The sequence below is a fragment of the Bombina bombina genome, chromosome 3 (assembly GCF_027579735.1).
Source record: "Bombina bombina isolate aBomBom1 chromosome 3, aBomBom1.pri, whole genome shotgun sequence".
Taxonomy (NCBI): Eukaryota; Metazoa; Chordata; class Amphibia; order Anura; family Bombinatoridae; genus Bombina; species Bombina bombina.
In genome coordinates, this window is record NC_069501.1 from 734,219,277 (window position 1) to 734,231,507 (window position 12,231).

Here is a 12,231-nt window from a genome sequence, read left to right on the forward strand (position 1 = left end):
CGAACATAGCATGTTTGCCGCGGCGGGCGAACATATGCAATGTTCGATCCACCCCCTATTCGTCATCATTGAGTAATACTTTGACCCTGTACCTCACAGTCAGCAGGCACATTCCAGCCAATTAGCAGCAGACCCTCCCTCCCAGACCCTCCTACCTCCTGGAAAGCATCCATTTTAGATTAATTTGGAAGCTGCATTGTTAGTGAGAGGAGGGACAGTGTAGCTGCTGCTGATTTAGTAGGTAAATCTATAGCTAGGCTAGTGTATCCAGTGTCCACTACAGTCCTAAAGGACTCATCTGATCTCTGCTGTAAGGACAGCACCCCAAAAAGCCATTTTTAGAGCTGCTTTTTTTTTTTTTTTTTTCCTGTGTAATCTAATTGCAGTTGCCTTCCTGCCAGCGTGTGTGTCAGACTCACAGCGTATATTGTGCCCACTTGCCCAGTGCCACTACTCATATCTGGTGTAACAGTAGTGTAGATTTAAAAAAATGGGGAGTTTGCGGTTGTGCAAATGGACTATTTACGGTTGTTTGCGGTGCGTTAAAGGGACAGTCTAGGCCAAAATAAACTTTCATGATTCAGATAGAGCATGTAATTTTAAACAATTTTCCAATTTACTTTTATCACCAATTTTGTTTTGTTCTCTTGGTATTCTTAGTTGAAAGCTTAACCTAGGAGGTTCATATGCTAATTTCTTAGACCTTGAAGCCCACCTCTTTCAGATTGCATTTTAACAGTTTTTCACCACTAGAGGGTGTTAGTTCACGTATTTCATATAGATAACACTGTGCTCGTGCACGAGAAGTTATCTAGGAGCAGGCACTGATTGGCTAGACTGCAAGTCTGTCAAAAGAACTGAAAAAGGGGCAGTTTGCAGAGGCTTAGATACAAGATAATCACAGCGGTTAAAAGTATATTATTATAAATGTGTTAGTTATGCAAAACTGGGAAATGGGTAATAAAGGGATTATCTATCTTTTAAAACAATAAAAATTCTGGTGTAGACTGTCCCTTTAAACGTGGGGGGTTTGGTCTGTCACTGTGAAGCGGGCGTAACCCTTACACTACCTGATCGATACAACATCATACCTGATGTTTTAAAGCACGTTGTTCCAAACAATTTAGCAATGTTAGGTGATTTATGCCCTTTATGGATTAAAAACAGACTCTGCATCAACTATGTAATTTTCCATGGGAGTTTTGCCATGGATCCCCCTCCGGCATGCCACAGTCCAGGTTTTAGTACCCTTGAAACAACTTTTCCATCACTATTGTGGCCAGAAAGAGTCCCTGTGGGTTTTAAAATTCGCCTGCCTATTGAAGTCTATGGCGGTTCGCCCGGTTCGCCCGTTCGTGAACAGTTGTGGAAGTTCGCGTCCGCCGTTCGCGAACGCAAAATTTTAGGTTTGCGACATCACTACACATGACAATAGATTTATTATCTATTGACTTTCATTTTAGCAAATCAGTGCAGTGTCTGCCACAATTCATGGGCATGATCACAATGTTATCTATATGGTTTACATGAACTAGCTCTCCCCTGCTGTGAAAAGCAAATAAAAAAGCATGCGATAAGAGGCGGCCTTCAAGGGCTTAGAAATTATCATATGAGCCTTCCTAGGTTTAGCTTTCAACTAAGAATACCAAGAGAACAAACCAAAATTGGTGATACAAGTAAATTGGAAAGTTGTTTAAAATGACATGCCCTATTTGAAACATGAAAGTTTTTTTTTTACTTGACCGTCCCTTTAAGTATCATTACATCCATCAAACTTTTGTTTTAAAATCTGCTGATACTTTGTACAAAATTCAACATTTTTCAGCAAAGAATGTTGGATGTAAGGAGGCGAGCATACCTTTGGGGATATGTTGAAGCGCTCTTTGCTGTTCCAAAATATTATGATAACCAATAAAATTATTATAAGTGAGACAATATACTTAGCAGAGTAGGAGATTATTTACTGGTTCATAGTTATGCTGTTTTCAGTAGAAGTGGTGAGATTAACTGATGATCATTAACCTGTAAATGCCTTCTTAGACCTCTAGGGATGGTCTGTGGACAAATACCAGGGCAGTGCACATTACGTGAGTACAGGCTAAAATGCTATTGATTCACACTGGGGTATTTCACCTCATCGTGGCATTTGATTAGTTCGTCTTAAATCCATGTCATGGACTCACAGGAAACTTGTGAGTAGGAACGGTTCTAGAGCAATGGTGCTTACAAAGTTTGCCCTATAGTTCTCTATTAAAGGGATAGTCTAGTCAAATCTAAACTTTTATGATTCAGATAAAGCATGCAATGTTTAGCAACTTTCTAATTTACTCCTATTATTACATTTTCTTCGTTCTCTTGATATCTTTATTTGAAAAAGCAAGAATGTAAGCATAGGAGCTGGCCCATTTTTGGTTCAGAATCTGGGTAGCACTTTCTGTATGTTCTGTAATGTAGCCACCAATAAGCAAGCACTACCCAGGTGCTCAACCAAAAATGGGTCAGCTCCTAAGCTTAAATTCAAATTAAGATACAAAGAGAACACAGAAAAATTGATGAGGAGTAAATTAGAAAGTGGCTTAAAATTGCTGCTCTATCTGAATCATGAAAGTTTAATGTTGACTAGACTATCCCTTTAAGGACAGAAGTGGGTACTGGGTAGGTTATTTACATCTCACACACTACCACCACCACCACCATTTACCTATTGTCTTGCATAATAAAATGAACTAATAAAAAAGGGACTGGCTTGTGCATTTATATCTAATGACACCTTTGAAAATGAAGGGGTCCATAGCAAGTTACATTTTAGTTAATGCACAGGAGGTGCAGTCTAGTTGGTATTATTTTTATATTGTTATGACATTTGTAAACTTATATTTCTTTCTTAAAGGTATTTGAAACACCTTAAGGGGGATATTTATCAAAGGGTCAATTGAAAATACTCTTGAATCCTGCATCGTATTTGACACAAGATTGATCCGCCATAGTTATCAAAGCATCAAGATTGTCAAATGTTGAAATGTGTGACGAAATATACGCTCCCGCGATCTTAATACAACGCAGGTCGATGCTTGCATCATTAAAGATGTTTCAAATTCACATTCAACTCTATTTGACCCTTTTCTTAATTTATCAAACATTTAACAGGTACGCTCGTGTCTATTCTGACACAGCGTACCTAGTTTTCAAACCGCCACCCATGAGGCCGCGGATGCCATAGAAATCAATCTGAAAACACAGAAAGCTTATGTTCGATGTTGCAAGAGAATAAAGCATATTACATAAAATTGTTTACTCTTTCTAAATCAAACAATATTAGGGATAAAAATGAAAAATACATTATTACTTAAGGATTGTTACATCTTTGTCTCTGATTACAAAGCAAGGGGACAATATTATTGCTTCAAAATTGGTGCAAAGTATTGCTCCATATTTGGTGCACTAGTAGATATAGAGATAAAAATATAAAAAATATGTTACTCAAGCATTGACATTGCTTTATACTAGGAAATATGACGCAGATATTATTAGATTATTTTCCTTGTTTGACATAAAGGGCATTATCACATGATCAATAAAAACATCAAATCAAAACTTACAATACTTTTTCTACTCACAATAATCAGCAAATCAATAATTACAATACTTTTTTTAATCACTACAGGCAGTGCAGAATTATTAGGCAAGTTGTATTTTTGAGGATTAATTGTATTATTGAACAACAACCATGTTCTCAATGAACCCAAAAAACTCATTAATATCAAAGCTGAATAGTTTTGGAAGTAGTTTTTAGTTTGTTTTTAGTTATAGCTATTTTAGGGGGATATCTGTGTGTGCAGGTGACTATTACTGTGCATAATTATTAGGCAACTTAACAAAAAACAAATATATACCCATTTCAATTATTTATTTTTACCAGTGAAACCAATATAACATCTCAACATTCACAAATATACATTTCTGACATTCAAAAACAAAACAAAAACAAATCAGTGACCAATATAGCCACCTTTCTTTGCAAGGACACTCAAAAGCCTGCCATCCATGGATTCTGTCAGTGTTTTGATCTGTTCACCATCAACATTGCGTGCAGCAGCAACCACAGCCTCCCAGACACTGTTCAGAGAGGTGTACTGTTTTCCCTCCTTGTAAATCTCACATTTGATGATGGACCACAGGTTCTCAATGGGGTTCAGATCAGGTGAACAAGGAGGCCATGTCATTAGATTTTCTTCTTTTATACCCTTTCTTGCCAGCCACGCTGTGCAGTACTTGGACGCATGTGATGGAGCATTGTCCTGCATGAAAATCATGTTTTTCTTGAAGGATGCAGACTTCTTCCTGTACCACTGCTTGAAGAAGGTGTCTTCCAGAAACTGGCAGTAGGACTGGGAGTTGAGCTTGACTCCATCCTCAACCCGAAAAGGCCCCACAAGCTCATCTTTGATGATACCAGCCCAAACCAGTACTCCACCTCCACCTTGCTGGCGTCTGAGTCGGACTGGAGCTCTCTGCCCTTTACCAATCCAGCCACGGGCCCATCCATCTGGCCCATCAAGACTCACTCTCATTTCATCAGTCCATAAAACCTTAGAAAAATCAGTCTTGAGATATTTCTTGGCCCAGTCTTGACGTTTCAGCTTGTGTGTCTTGTTCAGTGGTGGTCGTCTTTCAGCCTTTCTTACCTTGGCCATGTCTCTGAGTATTGCACACCTTGTGCTTTTGGGCACTCCAGTGATGTTGCAGCTCTGAAATATGGCCAAACTGGTGGCAAGTGGCATCTTGGCAGCTGCACGCTTGACTTTTCTCAGTTCATGGGCAGTTATTTTGCGCCTTGGTTTTTCCACACGCTTCTTGCGACCCTGTTGACTATTTTGAATGAAACGCTTGATTGTTCGATGATCACGCTTCAGAAGCTTTGCAATTTTAAGAGTGCTGCATCCCTCTGCAAGATATCTCACTATTTTTTACTTTTCTGAGCCTGTCAAGTCCTTCTTTTGACCCATTTTGCCAAAGGAAAGGAAGTTGCCTAATAATTATGCACACCTGATATAGGGTGTTGATGTAATTAGACCACACCCCTTCTCATTACAGAGATGCACATCACCTAATATGCTTAATTGGTAGTATGCTTTCGAGCCTATACAGCTTGGAGTAAGACAACCTGCATAAAGAGGATGATGTGGTCAAAATACTCATTTGCCAATAATTCTGCACTCCCTGTATAACCAATCACATTGCTCAAAAATTGTGTCATTAGTGTCGCAGATAACATTTTTTTTTGTAACATTTCAGAGACGATCATGGTGCGCCCACCTCCACGGACAAGTACTTCCCGAAGAGAATTGGAGGACTATGTTGAGTCGCACATGAAGATTGCGACAAGATCATCTATGAAATGTTCAGATGAATGTATCACGTCTCGGGTGTGAGAAGGTCGCATCATCATTGTCTCCAGAGGTTTTCGGACCTTAGACAGCGCGAAAGGGAGCACTACAGGGTGCTACAATCGCTCATTAAGGCTTGCAAGTAGCATTTATTATTTTGTGTATTATACTTATAAATTATGTATATTTCAATGGCACTGAACCCACATATTTTATTTCATGGTAGAACATGAGATTTTAATCTAATTTCTAATTTAATCCTATTATTCATTTTATTTAATTCTCTTTTGATCTTTATTTGAAAATCAAGAATGTAAGATTAGTAGCAGGCCCATTTTATTTTCAAAACATGGGTTGTTCTTGCTGATTGGTGGCTAAATGGCAGCCACCAATAAAAAAGTGCTGTACAGGGTCTGAAACTAAAATTGGCTGCCTCCTTACCTTAGATAGTTAATTTTTAAAATAAAGATACAAGATTAAATTAGAAGGTTGATTAAAAATTCATGCTCTATCTGAATCATGAAATAAAAAATAAATAAATATAAATATATATATACTGCATGTGTATATATATATATATATATATATATATATATATTATTTTAAACAGGTTGTTATTTTCATCAGAGGAAATAAAAATTACATGCATTACAGCTGCAGATACATTACACAAAAGAAAAAATACCAATGATGTGCAAACAATGTCATAGTTACCTTGCCGCTCTCAAAGACAAAGCCTTGACACGGCACCATATAATACAAAAGTACACTTCGTCTCACCTTTGTCTCCAGCATGTAGTGTTTTGAGCCTTCAAGCAGTGCGTTATCAGGGGTCAGAGTAATTGTTTCTTTAACTCCGTTGCCCTCCGCAGCTCACTCTCTCTGTACCTGGTATTGGCGTCTGACGTTGTCCAGTCACGGGCTTGTTCTCAAGCAATAGGGTATAAGGTTGCACCTACAACTCCACTGGTGGTGTAGGTAATATAATCGAGGTGCCAATGGTCCTGGCGGCAATGTGTAAGACAGACCCAGAGCCTCCTCGGGTCCTCAGCAAAAGCTTATGCTCTTCATATCTGGGCTGCACTCTCCAATGCCAGTAGATGCATAAACAGTTCAAAAGCCGGTATTATACATAAAACTTGCTTTATTCCAAAAATCGAGTTAAAACATGGCTCACAATTGAGATATTTTTAACTCGACTTTCAGAATAAAGCAAGTTTTATGTATCATACCGGCTTTTGGACTGTTTATACAAAAGAAAAAAATCACATCGATCTAATGTCGACATACAACTTTATATGTTCACAGATCTCAGACAGCCAAGAAACAGAATCCCCCAGGTACGTCAGGCCAGTGTCAATGGCGACACCAAGGGGCAACTGCTTCTCTCCCCCGCTGCATTGACACTGCTTGAGGGTCGTCCAGAGGATGAGTCAGGGACAGATGTCGACGTCCCTGAAATCCAAGGTAATTTTCAAGTATAATACTATTGGCTACATTATGAGTTTTGCGTTATGAGGGGTGCAGTGCTAACTTGCATGTTATTGTCACCGCTCACTTATCTACAGCGCTGGTATTACAGGTTTTTATAAACCCGGCGTTAAAAGACAAGAAGTGAGCGTAGAGGAAAATTGTGCTAAATACCGCACTCCAATACCAGCGCTGCTTAAGTCAGCGGTGAGCTGGTTTTACGTGCTCGTGCACGATTTCCCCATAGACATCAATGGGGAGAGCCGGCTGAAAAAAAGCCTAACATCTGCAATAAAGCAGCGTAAAGCTCCGTAATGAAGCCCCATTGATTCCTATGGGGAAAATAAATTTATGTTTACATCTAACACCCTAACATGAACCCCGAGTCTAAACACCCCTAATATTACACTTATTAACCCCTAATCTGCAGCCCCTGACATCGCCGACTCCTACATTATATTTATTAACCCCTAATCTGCCGCTCCGGACATCGCTGCCACTATAATAAACATATTAACCCCCACTAACTCCCACATCGCAAACACTAGTTAAATATTATTAACGCCTAATCTGCCATCCCTTACATCACCGCCACCTATCTACATTTATTAACCCTTAATCTGCCGCCCCAACGTCACCGGCCCGTCATTATACTAAATGTATTAACCCCTAAACCTAAGTCTAACCCTAACACCCACTAACTTAAATATAATTTAAATAAATCTAAAGAAAACCTGCTATTAATAACTAAATAATTCCTATTTAAAACTAAATACTTACCTGTAAAATAAACCCTAAGCTAGCTACAATATAACTAATAGTTACATTGTATCTAGCTTAGGGTTTATTTTTATTTTACAGGCAAGTTTATATTTATTTCAACTAGGTAGAATAGTTACTAAATAGTTATTACCTATTTACTAACTACCTAGCTAAAATAAATACAAATTTACCTGTAAAATAAAACCTAACCTGTCTTACACTAACACCTAATCTTACACTAAAATGAAATAAATTACCTAAATTAAATACAATTACAAAAATTACAAAAAAAACAACACTAAATTACACGAAATAAAAAAAAAATTACAAAATATTTAAACTAATTACACCTAATCTAACAGCCCTATCAAAATAAAAAAGCCCCCCCAAAATTAAAAAAACCCTAGACTAAACTAAACTACCAATAGCTCTTAAAAGGTCATTTTGCAGGACATTGCCCCAAAGAAATCAGCTCTTTTACCTTTACAAAAAATACAAACACCCCACTACAGTAATACCCACTACCCACACAACCAACCCCCAAATAAAACCCTGACTAAAAAAACCTAAGCTCCCCATTGCCCTAAAAAGGGAATTTGGATGGGCATTGCCCTTAAAAGGGCATTTAGCTCTATTGCTGCCCAAACCCAAATCTAAAACTAAAACCCACCCAATAAACCCTTAAAATAACCTAACACTAACCCCCGAAGATCCACTTACAGTTTTGAAGACCGAACATCTATCATCAACGAAGCTGGGAGAAGTTCTCAACGAAGCAGCAAGAAGTCCTCAACGAAGCCGGGAGAAGTCTTCATCCAGGCCGGGAGAAGTGGTCCTCCAGACAGGCAGAAGTCTTCATCCAGACGGCATCTTCTATCTTCATCCATCCAGCACAGAGCAGGTCCATCTTCAAGACATCCGGCGTGGAGCATCCTCTTCTTACCACTAATCCCGACGAATTAAGGTTCCTTTAAGTGACGTCATCCAAGATTCTATTGGCTGTTCCAATTATGATTTCCCATTGTTCTCTCCTCCAAGTATTGTTGATTGTTTTGAGAAGAAATTTAAAGTAAATAAGCAAGTATATGTCCACAATGTGATAAAGTACCTACAAGCTCAATCCATTTGATTATGTTGTGGCTTCAAACTATTTCAAATACACAACTAAACCTGAAAAAAAACAATATCATAGTATACTGTCCCTTTAACCTTGAGATGCTGCTTAAATTTATGTGTTTAAGGCTTCCAGGAAGTTACGTTGCTTTTTTAGTCAGTGCAAGGGTTGCTGTGCCTGCAATTTGTGGCGAGATGAGAATGAAGTAGATTTTCTGAATTCTGCGTGCGTAAGTCCTTACACTGTATATTGGATACCAAATTGCCCATCTGTTCTATGTTAGTCTATGGTTAAAAAAAATACAGGCGAAGGGTGAAATATATGCACGTAACATGTATGCTACGCCATATATGTAATACCAAAATCGCTTAAAATTTGGCGTCGCTGGCTTTTGCGGGCGACGCTCTATATGGAATGGAGGCCAATATCTGAGGAATAATAAAAGTACAAAGGTTGTAATGTTGCTTGAGATTGTCTTCTATATCTTCATAATAATATTTCTGATATGAGTTTGATGTCCCTTTAAGATCAGAAATAACATTATTTAAAAAAATGAAAAGAATAATATATATATATATATATACATATATATTTACACACATATATATATATATATATATATATATATATATATTGAATATATATATATATTTTTTTACATTTATATATATAGATACTAGTGATGTCGCGAACCTAAAATTCAACCTAAAATGAATTCAATAGGCAGGTGAACTTTAAAAAAGGACTCTTTCTGGCCACAATAGTGATGGAAAAGTTGTTTCAAGGGTACTAACACCTGGACTGTCGCATGCTGGAGGGGGATCCCTGGCAAAACTCCCATGGAAAATTACATAGTTTATGCAGAGTCTGCTTTTAAGCCATAATGGGCCTAAATCAACTAACTTTCCCAAAGTGGCTGTCTCAAAACATCCCGGACAGAAGATAGATTGATAGATAGATATACATAGATTGATAGTTAGAATTGATAGAAGAGAAATAGATAGATTTGTTAGATATATAATTACCCAAATAAAGTCTAATAATTAAACATGCGTTCTTGAACCCAACTAGCTTGTGTTAATTAGTACTTTTCTTAGCACTTTATTCCCTGTTCCCCCCCCCCCCCCATCGGGGGTGTTCTATATGGCCTGCCTGATTACCGTGAAAAAATATAATAATAAGACAAAAATAAATCCAAGCGGTCATGGATTAACACCCATGGCTAACTCTGTTGTTTCAAGTAGTACTATTCTTAGCACTTTAATCTCTGTAACTCCCCCTATATGGTGAGGTCTATACGGCATGGATGATTACCCGTACAAAATATAATAATAAGACATCTGCTCTTGGTCTGCGACCCATGGTAACTATGTTGTGTTAATTAGTAATGTCCTTCGCATTTTAATAGCTGTTACTCATACTCACCCTATCGGTGGAGGTCTATATGGCCTGCATGATTACCCTTACAAAATATAATAACCAAACATATGCTCTGGGACCCATGGTAAGTAGGTTGTGTTAAGTAGTACTGTTCTTTGCAGTTTAATACCTGTTACAACACCAAATGGTGGCAGGTCTATCTGGCCTTCATGATTAGCTGCACCCAAACCCAAAAAAAAGCCGAGTGGTCTTACACTAACACCCATGGCTAACTCGGTTGTTTCAATTAGTACTATTCTTAGCACTTTCATCCCTGTTACGGCCTACATGGCCATCATGATTAGCCGAACAAAATACTACAATCCAACCTTTGCTCAGTCTTCATAGGCCCTTCATTGGCTGTATTTTGATAGTACAGTTCTTATTAATTTTTTTACTGATACAACACCGAATGGTGGCAGCCCTATATGGCCTGCATGATTAGCCGCACCCAATACAAAAATAAATCCAAGCGGTCTTGGATTAACACCCATGGCTAACTCTGTTGTTTCAAATTCTACTATTCTTAGCTCTTTCATCTCATCCCTGTTACTTCCAGGACTCTCGGTGGTGGTCTACATGGCCATCATGATTAGCCTAACCAAATGCTACAATCCAACCTTGGCTCAGTCTTCCTAAGGCCCTTCATTGGCTGTATTTTGGTAGTACTGTTCTTATTAGTTTAATAGCTGATACGACACCGAATGATGGCAGCTCTATATGGCCTGCATGAATAGCCGCACCCAAAGCCAAAAAAAAGCCAAGCGGTTTTGCACTAACACCCATGGCTAACTCTGTTGTTTCAAGTTCTACTATTCTTAGCTCTTTCATCTCATCCCTGTTACTTCCAGGACTCTCGGTGGTGGTCTACATGGCCATCATGATTAGCCTAACCAAATACTACAATCTAACCTTGGCTCAGTCTTCCTAAGGCCCTTCATTGGCTGTATTTTGGTAGTACTGTTCTTATTAGTTTAATAGCTGATACGACACCGAATGGTGGCAGCTCTATATGGCCTGCATGAATAGCCGCACCAAAAGCCAAAAAAAAGCCAAGCGGTTTTGCACTAACACCCATGCTAACTCTGTTGTTTCAAGTTCTACTATTCTTAGCTCTTTCATCTCATCCCTGTTACTTCCAGGACTCTCAGTGGTGGTGGTCTACATGGCCATCATAATTACCCTCACCAAAATATAACAACAATTACCATGGTAAGCTTACTTCCTTTGGCAAAATCGAGTATAAAAGTTGCAGGCAGAGGTTCTGACCCTGCATTATGGCTGCACCTCTCCCTAAAAGAGGCATGCGTTACAGAGTCTGTGGGCATGAATGCAAAGAGCTGGCCTGCCTAAAAAGAGGAGCAAGGCTGTACAGGTTGTTCTCCTTCAGCCATTTTTTACGCTGTCCCACGGCCACGACCCTCAACAACCACAACAGAATGAAACACCACATATGCCATCCTTTTGAACAACAGAGTACAGGTATGGCATTGATTTTAGTTACATGGCGATATTTATTATGAACCGTGAAATTGAAAACAAAAACATGATTGGACACCAAGTACAGTACAGGTCGTTCTCCTTCGACCTTTTTAGAATAGTGTTCCGGACCCCCAACAAAAGCAACAGCAGGAAAGAGGACATATGGCATCCTTTTGAACAATAGATGACAGGTAAGGCATAGATTTTACAAAGCCATAGATAATTGTTTTGCAACTGTGAAATAAAAAAAAACATTGATTGGACACCCAGAACACTTCTTTATCCTTAGGCCTTTTTATAGGAGGCTCCCGGAGCCTCAACTGAAACAACAGCATGAAAGAGGACATATGGCATCATTGTGAACAATTGATTACAGTTAAGGCATTGATTTTAGAATCCCAGAGATCATTTATATGACCCGGGAAATAGAAAAAAACATTGATTAGACACCCAGTACACTTATTTATCCTCAGGCCTTTTTAATAAGAGGGTCCCGGAGCCTCAACCGAAACAACAGCATGAAAGAGGACATATGTCATCCTTTTAAATAATAGATTACAGGAAAGGCATTGATTTTAGAATCTCAGAGATCATTTA